Genomic DNA, 22,998 nt, shown 5'->3' on the forward strand with positions numbered 1-22,998 from the left:
GGCGACCCCCCCCTGCTTGGCGGTGGTCGGTCTGGGGCCCCGGTTGCCTGGAGGGGGCTCCGCGACCCCTGGACTTCGACCTGGGAGAGGTGGGCATCGGGGGCGAGAATTTCTTTCCCCCCCACCCCCCCTACTTGCCTGGCGGAATTGAGTAGGTGCGAGCGGACACTGACTTACACACGCCTGGAGGGAGGCCACACATTAACGGCAGCGGGGCCGCACCCACGAACCTGGCTTGACCCGCACCCTGCTGACCGGGAGCACGGGGTATAACACGGACTGGCCGGCGAGGGGGAAACCACTACGTCTGTTGCCATTCGGAGACACGGCGCCCCGCATCCCCTGATGTGACGGCTGTGGTCAAGAACTACCGTCGCGTGCACGCACAGGGTGTCCATTGGCCCTCACGACGGACCTTACATCTCAGAGGGTGTCCGACATGTCCCAGAGAGGCCCCAGACAAACTGCCGCCCAGGCCAGGTTGGACAAATTTGCTTATGACAAGCACTCCCCACCCCAAGACCAGCGCAAAACGGGGGGGAAAACGACGGAGATGGAGGGCGCCAAGAAGGCCACTATTGAGGATGTTCTGGCGGCGTTGGCGCAGGTGCAGGCGACGGTGGGTGCTACAGCTACTGAGGTCACGCTAATCCGAGCAGACCTCCACAAAATGTCGGAAAAGGTCAAGCAAATGGAGGTAGTCACCAAATCCCTGGTCGAGGATGTATCGGAACTGCAGACGGCGATGGAACGACTGCAGACGGACAACAAACTGCTTCGTGACAAGTTGGATGACCAGGAAGGGCGCTCCAGACGCAACAACGTCCGAATTTTGGGAGTGCCGGAATCGGAAAACACGGGGGCCATGGATCTCTACGTGGAGGAGTTGATTAGGACCAAGCTCCAACCTAAGGGCCTATCGAACTTTTTCTCGGTAGAACGGGCCCACAGGGTGCCGGGGGGGAAGCCTAAGACTGGAGGGCCACCTCGGCCAATACTGGCAAGACTGTTCAATTTTAGAGACCGCGATACCATCCTACAGGCCGCACGAGTGGCACCAGCCATCCAGATCCAGAACTCGAGGATAGCGTTTTTCCCGGATTACACGGCGGAGGTCGCCAGGAGGAGGAGGACATTCCTGGAGGTCAAGAAAACATTGCGGGAAAAGGAACTACAATACTCGATGCAGTTTCAGGCCCGGTTGCGGGTGGTAGCAGACAAGAAGGTGTGGTTCTTTGACACCCCGGACGCTGCCCGGGACTGGTTGGAGGGATGGCACACGGTGGACCGCCAGCGCAAGCCATCCAGGCACCATAACGACCGTGGAGGACACAACGGGACAGGCTCACAATCATCTGGCCGGGGTGGGGCAGAGGGATCGCACTCGCATGGAATTGCTGGGAATGGCGAAGAAGAATGACTCCCATTCGGACGATGGCTTCACTGACAACTGCTGATCGTCGTCAGATCACTTTGTAGCTATTTTTGGACTCTGGCGACACTACCCCAGAAGCACGCAGGGATGCCGCCTGCTCGGGGAGACACTCTCCCCCCTTACACGCAAGTACTCTGGTTGTGGGATGGGTAAAGCGCTCTGCTCAGTTGGGGAGGCGGGCAGTTGGGAGTCCGTTAGGCAGGGATGCAGGGAGGGGGCAGTTGGGAGGGGGGGGTTTTGTTAATGTTGGGAACGTACATGCACGGTCAGGGAAAATACCTAGGTTTCCATATGTGTTCAGGCGAGACGAGAGTAATGAACAGGGAGATGCAACTCCCAGCAGAGCCTTTGACGGTGGGTCAACCCCGGATGGGGGGGGGGGGGGGTGTCCCTCGGGGGACCCTCCTGATTCCTGGTGGGCAGAGGCACGCCCGGTACCCGGGTATCATTTCTCCTGCACTACACTACCAGCCCCTGAATACCCAATGGCGGATATTTCCAGTCCCGTGAGGGGAGGGGGGGATGCTGAAGCGCAATGCCCGGCCTTGCGTGTCATGTCCTGGAACGTGAGAGGGTTGGGGGACAAGGTTAAACGAGGTTTGGTCCTTACCGCGATCAGGAGACAGAGACCCATGATAATACTACTGCAGGAGACACATCTGACAGGGGGGGCGGTCAAAGCCCTAGATAGACGAGGGTACAGGATGGTAGTTCACTCGGACTTTACGTCCGGATCCAGAGGCACCGGAATCCTGATGCAGAAGAATACACGGTTTATCCCCATGCTCACAAAAACTGACGATCAAGGGTGCTTCGCAGCCCTGCAGGGACAGTGGGAGGGAAAGCTTCTCACCCTGGTCTCGGTATACATTCCCCCAGCATTGCACTCAGTACACCTCCCCAAATTGGGTGAGTTTATTCTGGCTCTCCCGGCGGGTGAGATTGTCCTTGGAGGGGATTTCAACGCAGTCCTTGACACACAACTCGATAGATTCCCCACACAGGCCCCCGCGGGGGGGATCCCCCGCCTCCAACGATTCTTAACTGCCATGGGCCTAGCTGATATTTGGAGGCACCTCTACCCTAACACTAACCGATACACCTTCCACTCCTCAGTACATGGGAGTCTGTCGAGAATCGACCTTTTCTTAACCCTGGGGGACGGTCTCCGACTCGCGGAGGACATGACGGTCCATCCTCGAGGGATCTCGGATCACTCTCCTCTTACACTCACACTCTCCTCACAGACAAGGTCACGTAGGCGACTATTCCCCAAACAGGCCGCTTATCTCAAGGTTCCCCAGGTCCGCAAGGTGCTCAAAAAGGTGACATCGCAGTATTTTACTGAAAATGTACACTCGGTGCACTCCTCCGAGATACTGTGGGAGGCTTATAAGACAGTTCTGAGGGGGGAAGCCATAAACGCCATCACAGGATACAGGCGGGAACGCTCCCGAGAATTGGACAGTATAGACCTGACCTTACAGGACCTAGCGGAGAGGCATGAACAATCCCCCACGCCCTCCACCTTACACGCACTGACATTACACCAGCAGATCTATAGCGACCATCTCCGTATGTATGTCAAGGGTCAGCTGCAAGACACCCAGAATAGGGTCTACGAGGTGGGTGATAAGGCCGGGAAACTGCTGGCGTGGCTCGATAAACGAGAAGGGAATTCTAGGGGGGTTCCGCGTCTGAGGGACGCAGATGGCACGCTGCACACCAATCCGGAGCGCATTGTGGATCTCCTTGCAGACCACTTTGAACAGGTTTACACCCCTCACCGGGTGGTCACCTCGGACATGGCCAGAGACGCACTAGCGCCGATCGCAGTCCAAACACTGTCCCAGGAAGCATCAGGAGAACTGGAGGCGGATATCACCGCTGAGGAAATACACTTAGCTATTCAGGCCCTGAACCCGGGTAAGGCCATGGGGCCCAACGGGATACTGGTTGAGTGGTATCAAGCAATGCCGGAGGCCCTTGGTTTACATCTGCTAGGCATGTTCAAGGAATGTCAGGAGAAGGGTACACTCCCGCCTGATCAAAGAATAGCAACTATAGTGACCATCCCCAAACCGGGCAAATCACCTGAGGAATGCTCCTCTTATCGCCCTATCTCACTGCTCAACGTGGAAGTGAAGATACTAGCCAAACTCTTGGCGACACGACTCTTGCCCCACTTATCTTCTCTCATACACCCGGACCAGTCCGGGTTTATGCCACACAGGAACACGGCGTTGAACCTGCGACGCTTACATGGCGTGCTGGCAAGGGCAGACTCGATAACGTCCCAGGCAGTAATTTTGGCACTCGATGCCAGGATGGCGTTTGACCTGGTGGAATGGGCGTACCTGTTTGAGACGCTGTCGCGCCTAGGATTTGGGCCCCGCTTCATTGCATGGGTCAGGTTGCTTTATACAGATCCAGAGGCTAGAGTGATAGCTAATGGCCATGTCTCTCGGAAGTTTTCCCTGGGAAGGGGTACGAGACAAGGTTGTCCCCTCTCCCCCTTGCTATTTGCGATCTCGCTGGAGCCCCTTGCCACGCTCATCAGAACCTCGCCCCTGCTTGAGGGCATCTGCTGGAGGGAGGGGTGGGAGGACCGGCTGTCCCTATACGCGGACGACATGCTGGTCTACTTGTCTAATCCCGCCGGCGGAATTCCGGCCTTGTTACAACTTTGTGACGCCCATGGCAGGATCTCGGGATATACGTTGAACTGGAATAAGTCGGAACTGTTTGTTCTGAAGGGACAGCCTCCGGCCCTTGACCCGAGCTGCCCTCTACGGGTGGCAAGTTCATCGTTCAAATACTTGGGCATCCATGTCACCAGGGACCCTACAGAATTTGTTGAAAAAAATTTGAAACCCCACGTCGATAGACCCAGACGAGACGTTAAGTTCTGGTCGGACCTTCCTCTGACGCTCTTGGGACGGGCCGCACTTTACAAAATGATGGCTCTGCCCAGGTTTTTATATGTCCTCGAGAACACGCCATACCCGATAGCCCCCAAATTCTTTCAAACGGTGGCAGCATTGGTTTCCAACCTCCTGTGGGGGACCCACCCTGCCCGTATCGCCCAATCTAAATTACACAGAGGCTGGTTTGATGGGGGTATCGCCCTTCCCAACTTGAAATTATACTACTGGGCAGTGCACCTTAAACCCGTTAACCACTGGCTACATGCTTCACAGGGTGAGCCGGCGTTCCGGGCGGACAGGGGACAACTGGGCTCTGATAGCATGTTGGCTCCGTTATACGATCACCGCAAACTTCGCTCCTTAGTGGGACCCACTAAATTAACGGTTGCGGTATGGCACACAGCGACAGCCGCACTAGGATGGAAGGGGGTGATCACCAAGCTGACCCCACTATGGGACTCCCGAGTCCTCGGTCATTTGCGAAACAGCAAGGGGTTTTCACATTGGGACACGATAGGGATCTCCACAGTGGGAGATCTTTGGGAAAAGGGCGGGGTACTACCCTTCAGTAGGTTGAGGGAATTGTATGACCTCAGTGAAAGGGAGCTCTACAGGTACATCCAGATACGACACGCACTACTGGCAGTACTGCCTGCCAACACCGACCTGCCGGAATCCTCCCCGCTAGAGGACCGTCTTCTCACTGAATTCATGGTAGAACGTGCAACATCCCTTGTCTACCGCAAACTACTTAATAATTCACCAGACCCGACACTAAAATTGAAGGCGAAGTGGGAGGGGGACATTGGTGAGGTGGACGAACATGAATGGAATGAGGCACTGGCATCGCCTAGGGAGGTCGGAATCTCATCTAGATTACGACTAGTGCAATTGAAGATAGTACATAGGGTATACTACACTAGAACAATGCTACATCATATTCACAGGATAGAACACCCTTACTGCCTTCGTGGGTGCGGGGAGGAGGGCTCATTCTTCCACACCATATGGGACTGCCCTCGAATTCAAGAATATTGGAAACAGATATTACGGACAATCTCGCAAACACTAGAATTGACACTACTGCCAGACCCGAGGAGGTGCCTCCTCAATATATGGGAACCTACAGACCTCACACGACACGGTCGACTCTGGGTCACGGTGTGGTTGGTGGTGGCGAAGAGAGATGTCGCGCAGCGCTGGGGGGTTCCAGAAACACCGACCAAATCACAATGGTGTCTGAACATGGACAAGACAATGGTGACGGAAAGGGCGGTCTACTCTAGCCGCGCCTGCCCGGGGAAATGGAATAAAATCTGGTCCAGGTGGAATACATATAGAGGGGAGATATGTGACCCTTTGCCAGAGGATGACCCGGAAGACTCAGATGAAGAGGGGGAGGAGGGATAGTTAGGTGGGCGGTGTGTGAGATTGAGAGGCGCGGATACAGAAGGGGAGACAACTGCTCCACTACCCCGCAGAGAACTAGGGCCAGGAGGGCATGGACTTACACATTACAGGCCCGCAGGATTAGAAATAGGCTTACCTCCTGCAGGATGGGTTGCCGCCTTCGAAGGATCTGTAGTGGGAAACCTCAGTGAGATACTTCCAGATGATCAATATTGCACTAAACCTGACCGCACTCATGTTCCTAAAGGTTATTTTGTTTGTTTGTTTGATTATAAAACTGGGAAATCAACACCCATCACTTTCTGACCTACTGCTCGAAATGCCAAGACCTGTGAATGTAACAGTTGTCAAGCTACTAATTTTGTTTGATATCGCTCTGAAAACTGTATAACATAACTTTAACACCATGACTGGGTATTAGCGGCCGGCCCAATGGGTTGTAGGCATTCTGCAGTGTACTTGTAAGATGCAATAAAAGTTTTTGATCCCCAAAAAAAAAAAAAAAAAAAAACCAGCACTTGCAATTAGGAAATGTTATGAAGTGCTTTATTTGAGATTATAGCTTGTCTTTGTGCTCGTTAATGATAATCATGAATTTAATTCTTTGAAGGCTGGTCTTAATACGGTCTGTTATTTTTACTGTTCTTTTAATATATTGTATATTTAGGTTTTATTTTTTTACGGCTTTTGCCGAATAAAGATTATTGACTTGACTTGGAGCTTTGCTCTCATTGCATTACTTGAAACTTATGAAGTGGCAAGAAGATGTTAAGCACAAGACGAGTAGTCAGACCAAGAAATGACACCAGACTCTACAAGACGTTGTATCACAGAAGCGCATTACTCTGGTTGGAGGGTCCCACGTATTAATCTTGCAAGTTACAGACTGCAAGTGTTGTTGAATTGTTCCAGATTTTTGCTGGCTAGAATAGAGTATTACCTTACCACTACCAGTTTACTAGTGCAGTCATGATCTCTTGCCACCGGAGTCAGGGTAACTACTTTGCAAAGGGAAAGGAGTCCCTTTAGAACACCTTCTCCTTTGTGAATGTGTTTGCTGCTGGATCCTTTAAGGAACACAAGCTGTTTAAAAATATTTCCTGTTTGGGAATGCAAAGACACGGATGCTGGTCTACTGTTCCTTGCAGGCATCCATCCCTGTGTTCACAGGGGGTCGCAAATAGCGTCCTCCCTAAATTACATTAATTAGACAGGTCGTTCTGCAACTCCCTGCAGCTGGAGATTTCATGATACTGGTTGCATTGCAAAAATAGGGAATGATCCCAAAAGTCTTATGCGCAATCTGCAAGCACTTTTTGCAACCGGTCTTCAAGTACTAGAAGTGGGGGGTGGGGGGGAGGGGTTACTGCACGGTCACCACAGAAAGCTTCTGCTGGCTCCTCCAATGGTAGACGTGCACCCAGTGGATCATCTGCCCTAGGAGTGCTGGATCATAGCGTCACAGTTAAATGGCCCTCGACCACAGCCAGAAAACTCCCATCATGTCGGGCCATTTGTTTTTTTGTACAGAGAAAAACTGATGCTTAGGGAGTGTGTTTTCTGAACATAAAAGTTAGCTGATTAGGTGTATTAAATATAGTACCTACTTGGCAAACCTTCGGTAGTATAAAGGGAGCCACCACCATATCCATTCTCTTTACAGAACAGAGATTCACAGCAGGTAAGCATCGATCTATAAACAGAGGGGACCATCCACCATAGTCTACCTAAGACCAAATTATTTACAAGCATTTGCAATGCGATAGGTCTCGCATTTGCGAGGGTTTAAGCTACTGGCATTGTAAATGACAATGCCTTTTATTTATCCGTTTTGATAATTAACATAAATAAAAGGCATTGTCATTTACAATGCCAGTAGCTCAAACTCTTGTAAATTAGAGACCTTTTTCATTTCAAAGAAGCAGTCGCCATTGTCCCGAGCTGCTTGGAAAGTGAAAGCATGCATGGCTCGCTGAATGTTGCAGGAAAGTATGTCGAGCAAGCAGTAGGAGAAACTCATTAAAGAAAATAGTGCTTACAGACTAAATAAGACATACCGTGTAGTAACAGAAGTAAAAGGGCCAGTCCTAACGGGAGGTTACAAATGAAGACAAGGTGGTACTAAAAAGCCTATAACGAATCAGAAGCCAGCATTTACAAAGGACAGTGACACACGCCAATGGAAAATATGGGCGGAGAGTGGGCAGAGCTTTAAGTCCATACTCTAATACGGCATGCCTCGCAGAGCACCGCATGCGCTGCCAAGGCTCGACCTAAAAAGGCATTTCAGTGCAATGAGTTATTACAATCCTAGTTCGTCCCATTTTTCATCCAAGCCCTCTCATTAAGAGTTTGGGTATTTCACTAAGTGAGACAAATCCAGGTGAAATACCCCAAGTGAAAATTTCAAGACTATCGGAGTGCGGAATTACTGCGTTTGAACAGGTCTAACCTGACACCAGTAGTATCAGTGTTGCTGTAGAGCCAAAGCCGCAGGCAGTAGCACTGCCCAGCCTAAACCATCCACTTGCAGCAGAACAGGAGGAAGAGACAATGCTCCTGCCAGACAAGGCACAAGATTCTCCTGCACCTCTGTTCCTCCACCACACTCCTTCAATTCAGCACCGGCACTCCTGCTGACAGATTCCAGCTGCTCAGCACAGAAGACAAAAAGTCCGAGGTTTTTTGCCTAAATTGGAGGAAACGGTCTGGTAAAGTACCTAGTAACAATAGATACAAGCAGTTATTCCCCATTTCGGGAGTGGGGCGAGATCCTAATGGCCAGACTTTGATGCAGAAACGCTGCCATTTAACATAGATTCTGGAACCCATACCCAAAGTTATTTCTGTACCTGCAGCGCCTGCAGGTGGTCCAGAACGCGGCAGCGAGATTTGCTCTTGACCTACCAAAACGTGCCTCTGCCACTGAAGCCCGAAAACAACTGCACTGGCTCCCCGTAGAATACCGGATCCTTTTCAAATCCATGTGTTTGGTGTATAAAGCGTTAGCTAAACCCAGCCCTACAAGCATGGGATCCATTCTTTCTCGGCATAACCCCAGTAGGAATCTTCGCTCCAGTCACAAACTTTTCCTCTCTGTACCTCGTGTCAGAAAAGCAAGATGGGGAGGTAAGGCCTTCTCCTTCCTGGCACCCAAGTGGTGGAATGCCCTCCCTTTGGAAGTAAGATCCAGTCCCTCTCTGCAAACTTTTAGATCCGCGCTTAAGACTCACCTCTTTACACGTGCATACCCCTAGTGGGGCCCTGTATATTCTGTTCATTGATTTTGATAGGCGCCTTGATACCTTCGGGTTTAGTCTGCGCGTTATAAGTTGCATAATAAATAAATAAAATAAATACCAAAGTCCAGCTAAATCATAGAGAGGGCTCGATCTAAAAGGGCCAGGCTGATCTGACTGAGAAAGTGTATTCTGAAAATATTCCTGAAGAATGAACGAAGCACCAGTCTGAAACGTTGGGAAATACCCTTAAAAATAGTTTCTTGGTTGAATTATCTGCATCATTTATTTTACATCGATACAAACATCCATATTCCTAATCTTACTCCTCTTAAAGGAGAGTGCTCGGTCATTCTGATCAGTCCCTCCTTTCAGTAACCCAAACCTATCCAGTAACTGGTCCGCTATATATCGCTGGGTTTTGTTGAAAACAACTAGTTAGTTATAGGATTCTCATTTCTAGTGCAAATATTAATATCTCCCTAATAAATGGCTCAACTTCCTCACAGAACAAAAGCGTGCTCAGTTTGCAGTAGAACTTAGCCTAAAAACATGACCACACAGGATTGGCTAGCAATCCTGAAAATGTTTATTTCACTCAACAACTGCTTGTCCAAGTCGTTCTCACTTGGGCCCAATCTAACTTAAGAGCTTAAGTCGTTCTCACTTGGGCCCAATCTAACTTAAGAGCTTAAGGGGGCAAAGCTTAATTTGCACAAAGATGGGTGTCTTTGCTGGGGGCTCCGTGGTACCTCTTTTTCTGCGCCTCCTTTAGAGCCTTGGGGTGATGTGTGACAAGACCCACAATCCTCGGAGGCCCGAACTAGACTGAGGGGTTTGGAAGCAAAACATCCCTCCGATCTCCAAGGCAGGGAAAGCTCCTATCTGGCAGTGGCTCATTGGTAAGTTGATAAGCCAAGAACTAGAAAGACCCAGAGGTCTAGGAAGGTACAGAGAACCCCCTCGGCACCAGGTTTAGAGGAAACTCTCCAGGACAGAGCAGGGTGCAGCAGTGGGAAGAGCTGTGGAGACGCGCGCTGAGAGGGAGGAGGTAGGTTCCATCTAGTAGCTTTGGCATGACAACTTTGTCGACTGAAGCCAGAAAGCCAAACAATGGAATGACAAGCTGAGGGTGTAAAGGAACTCCAGGACTGCCCTCCTCTACCAGGAGAGATCAAAATCAAAATGTGTATTTTTGCAACAAAGGTTTCTACTTCAAGGAGTCCACATACAGGAGGCGTTTGACAAATGTGGCAGATTTGTCATGGAGGCAATCATGATTATGACAATGTGAGGTGATTTACAAGTATCAAACCAGCACATTGAATGGTCTACATGGAAAGGGTGTATAGAGAGATTTAATACTTATTTGAGGAACAAGCATTTGCAATGCCAATAGGTCTGGCTTATGAATGTAATTGCCTTTTGTGTGACTGATGGGTTTACGAATGCAATAAGTCACCATACATTAAATCTCTGAAACAACTACAGTAAAACACAGAAAATAAAGATATGCAAGATAAATTGAAAGAATACATGTACAAAAAAACAAGCTGCCATCCAAACACAGGGCATATGCTTGCAATAACAAAACTAAACATAGCAGTGGGTATCCACCTTTTAGTGGCATTATACGTAGTCTATCATTGTTGTTAAGTTTCTGTATAGCTTCCACGATTAGAAACAATGCATTGGCCACCTTGTAAAGGTAAAATAATGATACACTATGGACAGCATTCCGTAGTGGTCACTTGGTTTAGAGGAATTAGCCATGCTGAATGGCAAGGAAGAGGCCTTCTAGCACTGCATAGAGATAGGTAGTATAGAAACAGGCGTGGCTGACGGACAGGCTGAATGATCTAGCCCCTGTGATGGCCCCCCGGTTAACATCGAAGCGGGTTTCTGCCCCTTGGTTTACGGAAGCACTGTCAGCCTCTCGCCGGCAGTGCAAGGTGGCCGAGAGGGCGTGGCGCTCACAGTATGATCCGGCGGCCAGGCTGGCCTACAGGAATGCGATTAAAGCATACCATCGCGATATCCTCCTTGAGAAAAAAGGTTATTTTGCTAGGAGGATAGAGGCTGCCTCTAATTCGTGCAGGGAGATTTTCACCATTGTTAGGGAGTTCACGGCCCCACGGTCTAATTTAACCCAGGCCGCCCCTACTGAGTCGTGGGTTTCTGCCCTTGCCAACTTTTTTACTACCAAGATAAAGTTGATTCAGGACTCCTTTCCCTCAAGGATGGTCGAAGTATGTCCCAGCTTCGGGGACGGGTCAGTTCCATCGGCCCCCTTGGTGTCCGTCTTGGCCGATTTTCCGCCTATTTCAGCTTCTTCGTCATTGGTACTTATGGCCAACCTTAAATCTGGGTCGCCTCTTGACCCATGTCCGGCCAAATTCTTGGCGAAAATGGCGGCTGTTGTAAATCCGTTGGCAAATCCACTTTTGAATCTCTCCCTGAGTGAAGGGGTGGTCCCGCAGGCTTGGAAGCAGGCGATGGTGATTCCCCTCCTTAAGAAGCCTGGCCTAGACCCCGAGGCGTTGGCCAATTATAGGCCTATCTCTCTCCTTCCTGCACTGGCCAAAATCTTGGAGAAGCACGTGCATATCGTGCTCTCCGATTTTTTGGAAACCAACGATTTGCTTAATTCCACTCAATCTGGCTTCCGCCCCAACTTAAGCACCGAGACGGCGCTCCTGGAGGTGTCTGAAGCCATTAAGGAGGTACTGGATTCAGGAGGCAAAGCTATGCTTGTCATGCTTGATTTGTCGGCGGCCTTCGACACCGTCCCCCACGAGGGTCTCCTCGTCAGACTTCATGAGATCGGTCTGAGGGGGACGGTGCTCAGCTGGTTTAGATCATTTTTAGCTGGCCGTCGACAAACGGTCTGGGCCTCTCCTAGCTCGGCCGTGATGCGGCCTTTGGGAGTCGGAGTCCCGCAGGGCTCTGTGTTGAGCCCGACTCTTTTTAACATCTTTATGACTCCCTTGGCGGCACTGGCGGAGTCTCTAGGGGCCCAGATCGTATCCTATGCCGACGATACCCAGCTCCTCTTTACGTGTGGGAAAGGAGAAGATTTTGATGGATAGAGTATCCGTGAGTGCCTCGGGGCTGTTTTTAAATGGTTCCAGCTGAACAGCCTCAAATGTAACTCAGACAAGTCTGAGGTACTCTTCTTCGGGTGTACTTCTGATCCAGACTGGCAGGAATGGTGGCCGATTAATATGTTTCCTCCAGCGCATTCGTCCCAGCTGGCAAAAAATTTGGGAATCAAGATCGATAATGGTCTGACGTTGAGATCTCAGATCCTCGGTCTCACGGGTACATGCTTTGGCCTCCTTAAGATGCTCCGGAAGTTTCTTCCTCTGCTCTCAGAAGAGCACAGAAGGACCACGGTACAGGCCTTAATTGGCTCCAGATTGGACTATTCCAACGTCCTATATCTGGGCTTACCGGAGTATCTCTTACAACGGCTGCAGGTGGTGCAGAACTCGGCCGCACGTGCCATTTTTTGGCTTTCACAGGCGAGCCAGTGTTTCCGGCCTCCTGCAGTCGCTTCATTGGCTGCCGATCCGGAAGAGGATAGTTTTCAAGGCTTGGACCTTGGCTCATAAGGCTCTCTATGCCTCTGGAGCAAAATATATTCAACGGAGGCTTGCCTTTTATCGCCCGGCCCGATCCCTGCGATCCGAATCTCTGTTTCTTGCAGTGGTCCCTCGAGTAAAAAGGGCCCGCATTGGGGGTCGCTCCTTTAGGCTGAAGGCTCCGCAGCTTTGGAATGCTCTGCCATTGGCATTACGCAGCACTTCTAATTTGCTGAGTTTTAGGAAGGGCCTTAAAACCTGGCTTTTCGCCCTTTAGTACGTTCTCTTTTTTGTCTGTTGATTTTTACTTATTTTACTGTGTTATGTTTCTCTTTTATGAGCTGCAAATAAAAGCGCCGGGACACTCCAATGGAGTAGCCGTGCGCTATAGAAATCCAAATTAACATAACATAACATAACATAACATAACATTTGGCCGCTGCCATTGGTCTGTCCGATTGTCATTTACGCTCTACTTCCATCCATGAGAGCGTACTGCTGGTGTAATAGTTCAGCCTGCATTAGTCTTTGGCTCTCTTGTCCTATGAATGATGGCATTTTCTGATCAAAGCACCTCAACCTGAAAATGAGTACCCTTATTATCAGGGTTAGTGGGACACTCCTTTAGTTTTCAATGTTCGCCTTTTATAGTTCTCCATTAATGTCTTTGCTTCTCCACTTATTAATTAAAATAAATCCTTAAATAGCACACAGAAACACTTATTTTAACTCACCATACCTTAAAGATAATGCAAGAGATGATCTTGGAAGACAGCTAAGCCTGTCAGGCATTCCAAAGAGATTTAATCAAGAATTCTTCTACGCTCAAGGATAGAAGACATCTTCTACCCCTAGGGTCAAAGTAACACAACAAACTCCTTCTCTACAAAGGTAGTATGCAATGTTTCATGTAACAACACTGTGCAAATCCAATCAACCCGTAACTGCCTATTGGCTTCAACATATGTGGTACATATAAATAATTCAGACTTCCTGCCTTTCTCCTAACCTTTCAGATATTATAAAGACCAGAACTATGGCATCTGAAATACCTTTTCTTTGTGAACCAATCAGGCCTACGTCACTGTAACCAACTCAGGTCTACTTTATTCAGCTTTCACACAAGGCAACCAACAGGCATACAGCCATACAATTGCATAAGTATGGAATGGAAACAGACTTTGGATGCCGCCACACCCACTATTGGAATCACCTGCCATGGTACACTGCCTTGCTTTGTTGTGTCTCGGAAACCTTGACTCCCATTTGCAAAGTCTGCCTCTGCCACCGCTCTTGCCCCCGGTCCTCTCACGGACCTCTGCTCGGAGCGGGCTAGAGGAGCAATGCAGAAACATTTGTCTGGCCAGTCCCCATGGTCCTGTTTAAAGGTTGTCTGAAGGCCAACACTCACATCCGGGCTCAGAGCTGCAGTAAGACAGTTGAGAGCTACAAGGAAGACCTGCGGGTGACGGCAAGACAGCAAGTTGGGCAGCGCAGGCGGGCTGCTTAGTCCTTCAAAGGCCTTGAAGGCCCATTAAATTAAAACGCTTTGCGCTCATGGGCAGCAGAGGTGATTACCCCTGCAACTATACCTGCACGATTGGGTAGGCAAAGCTAAGCCAAGAGTGGCATGGGGAGAGCTTAGTGCTCTTCCCAAGGGTTGAGCCTGAGGTGCATGGAGGCAGCCCGGCTAGGTCCATGGTGCGGCTTGTGTCCTGCTCCGCTCCCCGCACCTACACCTGGTTCTAGGCAAGAGGCTGCAACTGCATTACCAAACTTGCACAAGACAGTGCCTAGTAGCGCCATGCAGTGCCTACTAGCTCCCTACAGTGTCTGCGGCTCCTTTTTTGATTTAGCCCAGTCCTGGAAGAATTGGCGCACTCAATGTGAGAAGTGGGAGCGCTGAGAAGGTCATATTCTTGAGCAGTGGATTGTAGGAAACCAGCATTTAAGTGTGCAACTGCAGATAACCCAGGTAAGTTCGTCCAGGATGCCTCCACCAAAGAAGAAAGGTTTCAAACCCCTGTGAACCCAAAAATGTGAAATAAAATGGCAGTGGGTTTGTAAATGCGTGAGAAATTGGGGGCACCCTTGTGCCTGAACGCCCTGCGGCCCCTCGTCTGGACGGGCCAGTTCTGCAACCTTAAACAGTTCTCTCCAACACTGGAATATCCAATCTTAAGTTAAATCACTGGCAGCCTCAATAAAAGACTTTGTAGGGAAACACTTCAGGTCTACAACAACACACAAATCCGTAAGGGTGGAACAGCTGGTATCTCCGTCAGGGAAATCTCGGGAGTTATTGAAGCTCAAAGAAAAGGAGATCTTGGAATTATTAGAAGATTGCGAGATCTTGGCTATCTCCGTCCTACTCACCTCTCTTCCTGCTCTGGTTACGGAACACTAGAACTTTGGCTACTTTTCTATCTTTAGGGTCAACATGCAAAATTCATAAATGTTTTAATTATGGGTCCTTTGCCAGACTGAACATTTGTTAGGGGCCCAATATTCCATTCGAATGGGCTTCTGATTTTATTCCTTATCTAGGGACCAAACTGGCCCTTTCTATCTCTCAAACTATTATGATCAATTATGACTCCCTGGCCAAACAAATGAAAACGGATATCCATATCTGGGAACACCTAGGCCTCTCTTGGCTGGGTAGAATCGCAGCCATTAAAATGACCATATTACCATGCATTGTCTTCCTCTACCAGGATTTACTTTTAACCTTGCCCTAAGCAAGCAATCCACTCACTGCAATTGGTTTATATGGGAGGGGTAGGGGGGAAGAAACCCTGCCTCCACGAATGCCTTTAATATCGCCTCACACGTGCCTCGTGGTGCCTTCTTTACTGCGGTACTATCAGGCCTCGCAGTTACGCTTCCTACTGGAATGGAGCAGGCTGCTTACTGAGAAGCACTGGTGCTTCATAGATCAGTCAATGGTGGGTTGGTAAGAAACCCTGGCTTCCTCGGAGACATAGGACCTGGGGGACTATACTCCTCTCCTAGCAAGAGTTCCATCTTTCGTGTGTGGGATGTAGTGGTGCTTGGAGGGAGACCGCCAACCTTCCCTTCCCCAATGACACCTATATTTTCCAATGCTGACTTCACCCCAGGATTCCAACATGACAGATTCCACCACTGGATTGACGGAGGCTGCAAACGGGTGAGCTGCTTGTTTGACCCTCAAGGGATAATCTCCTTTGACCAACTGAAATTAGATTACAGTTTAGACAAAGCCGACCGTATCCACTACAGGGGTGTGGAATTCCTACAGCCCGATGCCCAGGACATATTGTTTGGGGTCAAGAGTAACCAGTTTTCATGTTTATTTTGTCCTTGGGACAAGTAGGCCCAACCCCCTGCTTCACAAACCCTTTGGCTGCCAGTGTACAGTACCACATTGGATCAGGAAAGCTATTGTTTGCAGTTAAGGTAGAATTTGTATATATATATGTTAATGCTGTTCGAACTTGTATTTATGGTCCATTAATGCAAAGGCTTCATTAGAAGGGTGAGCGCTCTAGGGAAATGTAAGCTCGGACTGCACTACTGACAGTGAGTGGTTCCAGAAAAGGAAAATGCTACTTACCAGTATGTATCTGTTCTTGGCATGTAGAGCTGCAGATTGCTAAACTTCGCATTAGATCGCCACCTGGTGTTGGGCTCGGATGATTGCATGTTGTCGTCGTCTTGGAAGAAGTCTTTGTAGTCACGAGATAGGAGACTCCTCCCTTGGATGATAGTGCGCATGGGCATCGGCTCCATCCTTAGATTGTTTTTTTCCGCCACTGGGTTCGGATGAAAGTTTTCCGCTCCGGCTAGAAATAGACTTTTCCAGCACTTCGAAGCGCAAAAGACTTACTAAAAACGTATCAAACTACTGTCGATTGCGACTAACATAGTTTCGACTCAATCCGCTCGATTCCTGTCGTCGACGCGGGCCGTTGGGCCTATCCATGCCGTGAAGCCTACACCTCATGGAAAGGACGCCGTTCAAGAGATGCCCCGGGTGTAGAGCCAAGTTTCCACACAGTCACCACCACGAGGTCTGCAACCTGTGCTTATCGCCAGAACACGACGAATCCAGTTGTACAGCCTGCGCGTCCTTTAGATCCAAGAAAACCATCTGAGATCGGAGGGCCAGTCGACACGACATGCAGAGATCAGCTCCGGAACCGGTGGATAACTTCGACGAGGAGGTTCTGTTCGTTCCCGAAGAAGATTCCGATGATCTCCAAATCGTATCAGAGGCAGACAACTCAGATAACTCAGCATGTGAGTACTACTGCCCCTGCACCACATACAGCACCCAGATCGAAGGCAAAGGTCAACACTCCGCCTCCGGGGCCCAGTCGTGACTGAAAAACCACTTCGACAGCCCCTGGTGTTGGTAGACAGCCGCACACATCGCTCTCTGCAGATCTCATTGAGGTCTGTAATATGGAAATTGCCTGCAAACCAATCTCTACTCTTTATGAAGCACTCATTCAGGACTGAGAGTGGAAATCTCGGTCTATCCAAGTGAAATAGGGGAGAAAGACATTAAAATGCAGATAACAGACACTGAATGGAATAAAATATAGACTTACATTGAAAAGGCAATGGGTAATGCAAGATTCTGCCTCATCCCGTTTAGAATACTGCACAGGGCTTACCTTACACTATTAATACCAAGTAAAATATATCCCATTTGATTACAAAAACGTCCAGGGTGCCATTATCATGGTCCAGACTCTCTCCATGTCTAGTGACAGAAGAATACTGGTGGTAGGTGACAGACTATGAGGAGTGCAGCGGGAGAAGCAAATTGCCATTCTCTTAAACATTACACATTGGGGCTACATACTAGATCACATAAGCGACCACACACTTTAGATCTGTGACACTGTCACTGCTGTTGGCCAAGAGGCATATAAGAATATAAGAATAAACCGAGTACAGCTCAATCTCAGGATTATGGAACCAAAAATTCAGGGACTGGCTGGTGGCTGAAGACAACAGCATATCCAAAAAGTGAAAACAGATGATCAGAGGAGCTTCAAGACTTACAAGAGACGCTGGCTGTGCTGAATGGGCATGATAGAGTTTGACCTATCCCAGTGAGAAGCCAGTGCTAGGTTTGACGCAGACCTGCGCCTCCTGAATTGTTGCCAGCTGCAAGCTCATTTGAGGAACTTAATATTCATCGATACATGGCTTTAATAGTCAACTGTAATCCTCAAAGAATACCAATAAGCCTATAATATTAGTTGAAAAACGCTTTTCACATACTGCAGCATCTAGAGACAAAAAGCAGATCATAGGTATGCGTACGTTGCAAAGCATTTTAAATTTCCTGCAGATATTACACACTTGTACTGCTTTCATTAAGTGCAGTCATTTGGCTTTCAAAGTCGAATGCCCATAAACACCCCTACACTCTTTAAGGCAGGCCATGGTTTATTTTAAATTATTCTAAATTCGCTTTCTTTCCTCCCTCTCATTTTTTCTTGAGATATCCCAATTCCTTGTGAAACGATTTGTGATTGTTCATAAATGTAACAATTTACAGCTGTAAATGTACCTGGAACAGCAGCAACAGGACCAGGACGAAAACAACCACATACACTTTAACTTCTGATCAACCAGTAAACTAGGACGTACCAGGACTAGCTCTTCAAAACTGCCAAAACTCTGAACAACCTGAGGCACCCTGAAACCCACATTTTTTCAGCGGAGCCAGTGTTACTCTCCAACAGTGCATGATAGAACAAAACTGCATCTGACAACCATCTCCTGTCCAAGGTTTGTGGGGTTCGGTGGATCCCATAGATGCTAACAATGTAATTCAGCAGAGGAGAACCCGGGCTTCTGTAACTGACTGCCCACACGACTCCTGATTTCTAGGGCTTGCCTATCCACAGGAGGAAGCAAATGTGAAAGCATGGCATTAATAATCTCACTGGAGACGTTTCCCAACCTCTCACCAGCTGAAAACCTTTCATGAGGCATGACTGAGAAAGCATAAACTATTTTACATGGGCCCTATGGAGAGAAAACATGGAGAGGTTGAAACATTATATTTTATTTAAGCACACGTACTGGAAAATGCAGAAAAGCAGAGCAAGCAAGTAATGACAAGCAAACCTAGTTATACTGGGTCCCAGGCCAAAATGACCACGAGGCATGTTTCGAGCCTACACCCTTTGGCAAAAGGGAAGGGAAAAGTATGTTGGACAAATAAAGTGGTGCAGGATGCATGCCAGTTTTTAAAGAGAACAGCTTTAAAACGAGGTTTCCAAACATACAGCATAAAGGTGATAATTCAGAGAAGTTGATAGAACAACGATCCAGTACAAAGCACTTTCGTTTATTCACTACTTCAAAAATTCATTCCATGGCTACACGTTAATAATTTTAGATAGTGAACCTTCTGGGTACTCTGTAAATTCATGTGCTCCAGGAGTAGCTCTGTGGGCATGACATATTAACCTAATGTTTCATACCGAAATACCTAGATTCGTACTTTTTTGACAATTTGCAAAATGCTAATTGTAACTGTCCACTTTTATACTTTATATTTATATCTGAGAACGAGACCACACATCAACGATTAACAATTTGGAATTTCAGGTTTGTACTTACAAGGGTGGGAGGAAGGTCAATGGTGTTCGGGACGTCATGGCTTTTTAGAGGCTCACACCACATCTTAAGCCCAAATAATTCATTACCTAAAATCAAAGCAAATTACAATTGTTAAAGAAACATATCGAGGCAATAAGAACATTGTAACCAAAAAGATGAAATTTAATATGAAGTAATTGATTTACAATACTGAAAGAGGGGGACAAATATGAATCAGCATCAAAAGTTATAATACGAAAGCTTATTTGGTCATATACCAACAGGACGCTCCATCTAAACTCTTATAACCAGTAACACCATACTATCACTCAAGTATTGAAATTCAACCACGATACTGTATCCAACTGGGAACACTTGAATTACTGGTCCCAAACTTTGACGCTAGGTAGAAGTCTAGAGGTCTAGAGAAGAGAAAATGCTCTTTTGTCACCAATGACCACTAGAACCAGCAGACGAATGTACATAAGAGACTAGGGGAATCCTTTACACAATAGAATGGGCGGTCATAAGTCCCCACGCCATCCATTTAATTTCATCATGAAAAGTGTTTTGATAACCGCATAGCACCACATTTCTTAGCGTGAATTAGGAAAGGCCTGCGGTAATTAGACTCCTTACTTTATGCTTGTGGGTCTCACCTACGGTTCTCTGGGGTCATGTCCTCCTTTAACAGACAAAACGGGTTACACAGATCTAACCAGGAAAAGGTACCCTTGCGGATCATCGTATACAATGGCACTGTGCTGTGGTGCAGGAACAATTATGTAAAGTAACACATAACTTTCACTTTTTTTTGCAAATCCTGGAACGATGAGCATCCAAACAGCTCACAGTGGAGTCTATTTCATTAGTGAATAGTTTTGAAGTTTCAAACGATTCTCGCAGTACCAGGTTAACCATGACCGGTTGTATTAGTATTTAATATTCACTCAACCCTCCTTTGTCGAACCTTTGAATATTTATTACGGCTATCCTGTCTTCCTACATGCGTCTTTTACTAAAGACTAACACGTTTAGCGACTCTCAGTATTCCTTCATGTGTTCTATCCTTCAGCACATCTTAGTTTTGACACTAATTTTGTTTTTGTAATATGGTAATGGATATTAGACACACCATTCTAAGTGAGCACTTATAAAAAGCTACTAAGTGGAGTATCAAAATGGTCACTTACTTGTAGGAGTAGTGTTTGCAGCTTAAAGAATATTCTGAATTGATATGCTGGGCATTATTCCGTCATCTAAAGGCTAGAATAGTCACTTTTCTTTGAGTGTGGGCATCGTCATTGTTGACCACCATTTGGTGCTATATCCAACCTCCAACATTGTTAAACATGTGCCCCTAAAGCCAATGAGTGTAGTCATCTTCAGATTCATTTTTTCCTTTGGCAAATTAGAGTACGGTTTTGCTTCCCAATGATCTGTATCCACTCACTCCATTCCAATCCCAAATAACCTAATTTCTCGGGGAGGTGAGAGTTGTGCCCTGTGCACAAGACGGTTTCATCAACTGTACGAGTACCAGATTCAAGTTCCACAGCGTGTCTCCTGACTTTGGTAGGGCTATTCTGTTTAACCTTCCAGGAACCACCTGGTTTGGTGAAACTACTTTCTCCTATTAACACCCCTTGAATATCTCACTATGGCTGATAAGTTTACTTTTAGTTAGTAGTAAGGCAGACCCTCTTCATGAAGTTGCGCGGGGTACCTGATAGTGGTAATGTCCTGTGCCCAGCTGTCTTATCGACCCTCTCTATTGCGCCAGTGAATTAACCGGATACATTTTTCTGGGTAACACCTTCATGTAGTAGGCCTTCTGGATTCTCTTAGAACTTCCATTGATCTTTGCGGCAGTCCTAGATTGCCAAACCCGAAGTCTTCAAAACCTGTTTCACTAAGCTGAGAGTGGCTAGTTCTGGGAGGCATACCTGACCAGCCCCCCCTTTGCACTGTGAACAAGTTCTGCTGAGTTGTAGGTAGTCTCATCACTCTGCCCTGTACCATTACCACCAGTTCTGAAAGCCATGTCTGTCTAGCCCACTGCTTGCTTGCATCTTTCCAATGCCATCGGTATCAGAGGGATTGGGGGAGAAACGTATGCAAATTTCCCTGACCAGATCATCAATGTGCATTCCCTAGCAACCAGTGGCGTGGCCTGTATCACTATCCTAAAGCCAATTTGACTGGTTCAGTGCATCACTAAATCAAGTTGATAAGGCCATCTCTGTTCCTTAGGGGTTCTTTGTGTCACTTTAGGGAATGATGACCGTATTGTTAAGAGTGGTCTGCTTAATTCAGACACTCTGTTCATCACCACCCCCTTTTCTGAATCGTTTTTGGCCACTATAGGTGTGGCAGGGTATACTCAGACATGAGTCCCTTGCTCACTGCTCCATCAGGATTCAAGCAAGCCGGGCCGACGACGGCTGAAATGCCAGAAACCGGTCCCCGGAAGCTGGTCTCCTTTCTGGTGAAGAATTGGCTTGGTAGTTTGGTCTGCCCTGTTCCCATGATGCACTGGGCCAGGGACAGACTAATTTGCATGTAGCCAGGTTCTGAGCTGGGATGGGGCAGTGAGCTAAATAAAGGTGATGGATCAAGCCCTGATCTTTGGACTGGGTAAGAGTGGTCTGCTTAATTCAGACACTCTGTTCATCACCACCCCCTTTTCTGAATCGTATTGTTATCCTAGGCAGACATTTTGATTATAGGACAGAGGATTTTTACTAGTTTCCCATTTAATGGAACTAAAGTAGCTCCGCGATTACTTTTTATGGGCTTTCATGCAAGTTTTTATGTTGGTGGTTCCTTCTTGCACATATAGTTAGAATTGGGGGGAAATCATTTTTTATGCAAAAAGAGTAACATTGCATAGTTTTTAAGGAGACATAAGAGTATGGTTCCAGTTAGGACTTACTGTCATATTAGTTATTGGTGGCATGTTTGTTAAATGTAATAAAAGTTTCAATAGATTTATTACAGAGGCAAGGCCTGGGCGATAGATCGGATGAGAGCAGAATAAGACCAACAAGCCTTATAACCCCTTCCTGGTGAATCTGCACAGGTTTGGTCATCCATTTTTATTGATCAGGATATGCCCATTTTCTTGGAGGTGCCCCCCTCTGAGTTTCAGAAGGTACCGTCTCAGAAGCTCTCAAGACAGGCTAGGTCATACTACTCCATAGGAAACTAACACTAGACTGATAATCGCACCAAAGACCTACATCTGCAAGGCCATCGAGAAAGAAGTCTAAGCTCACCCCCAGGATAACATATTTGCCACTCACCTACCTACTACCAGACTACTAAACTGGATTCAGATGATGTTGCAGCATGGAGGTACCTACCTTACACATTGTGATGACACTCTTAAGATACCAGATGAAGATTACCCTATCTTGTGATATTGCTGAAAATGTCAGTTGCCTTCACACAATTGACCATCCCACCTTCATCCACACCCGTTAGTCTAAAATGGGATATGATGGCAACATCTTTTACTGGTTCTCATTCACCTTTTTGACTGACAACAGTTTGTTCCGAAAAGCGCGTTCAGGTCCCAGAAAATCCTCATCACTTGCAGAGTCACCCAGGGTTCCATCTGCCTTCCATCATCTTGAAAATCTAGACTCTACTCACCAATAACAGCATAAAAATGTACCAAAATTCTAACGATTCACAACTCTACTAGACAGTCTCATCCACCCAGGGCAATCAACAATGCCTGAAACTCAGCCAGATCTGGATGCCCAGCACCCATTTGAAATACTACC

General features: G+C 47.6%; 1 protein-coding gene across 3 annotated transcripts in view; it reads right to left on the reverse strand.

Annotated features, from left to right (window-relative positions):
- The window catches only part of ELF2 (E74 like ETS transcription factor 2), a 578,592-nt gene that overhangs the window by 420,071 nt on the left and 135,523 nt on the right, over nt 1-22,998 (reverse strand). For all 3 annotated transcript variants that reach the window (XM_078676779.1, XM_078676782.1, XM_078676781.1), the window contains exon 3: nt 19,229-19,314. The gene's annotated coding sequence lies outside the window, so the exon portion shown is untranslated. The remainder of the gene's footprint in view (nt 1-19,228; nt 19,315-22,998) is intronic.

Source organism: Lissotriton helveticus, chromosome 2_1 (genome assembly GCF_964261635.1).
Source record: "Lissotriton helveticus chromosome 2_1, aLisHel1.1, whole genome shotgun sequence".
NCBI classification, from domain to species: Eukaryota; Metazoa; Chordata; class Amphibia; order Caudata; family Salamandridae; genus Lissotriton; species Lissotriton helveticus.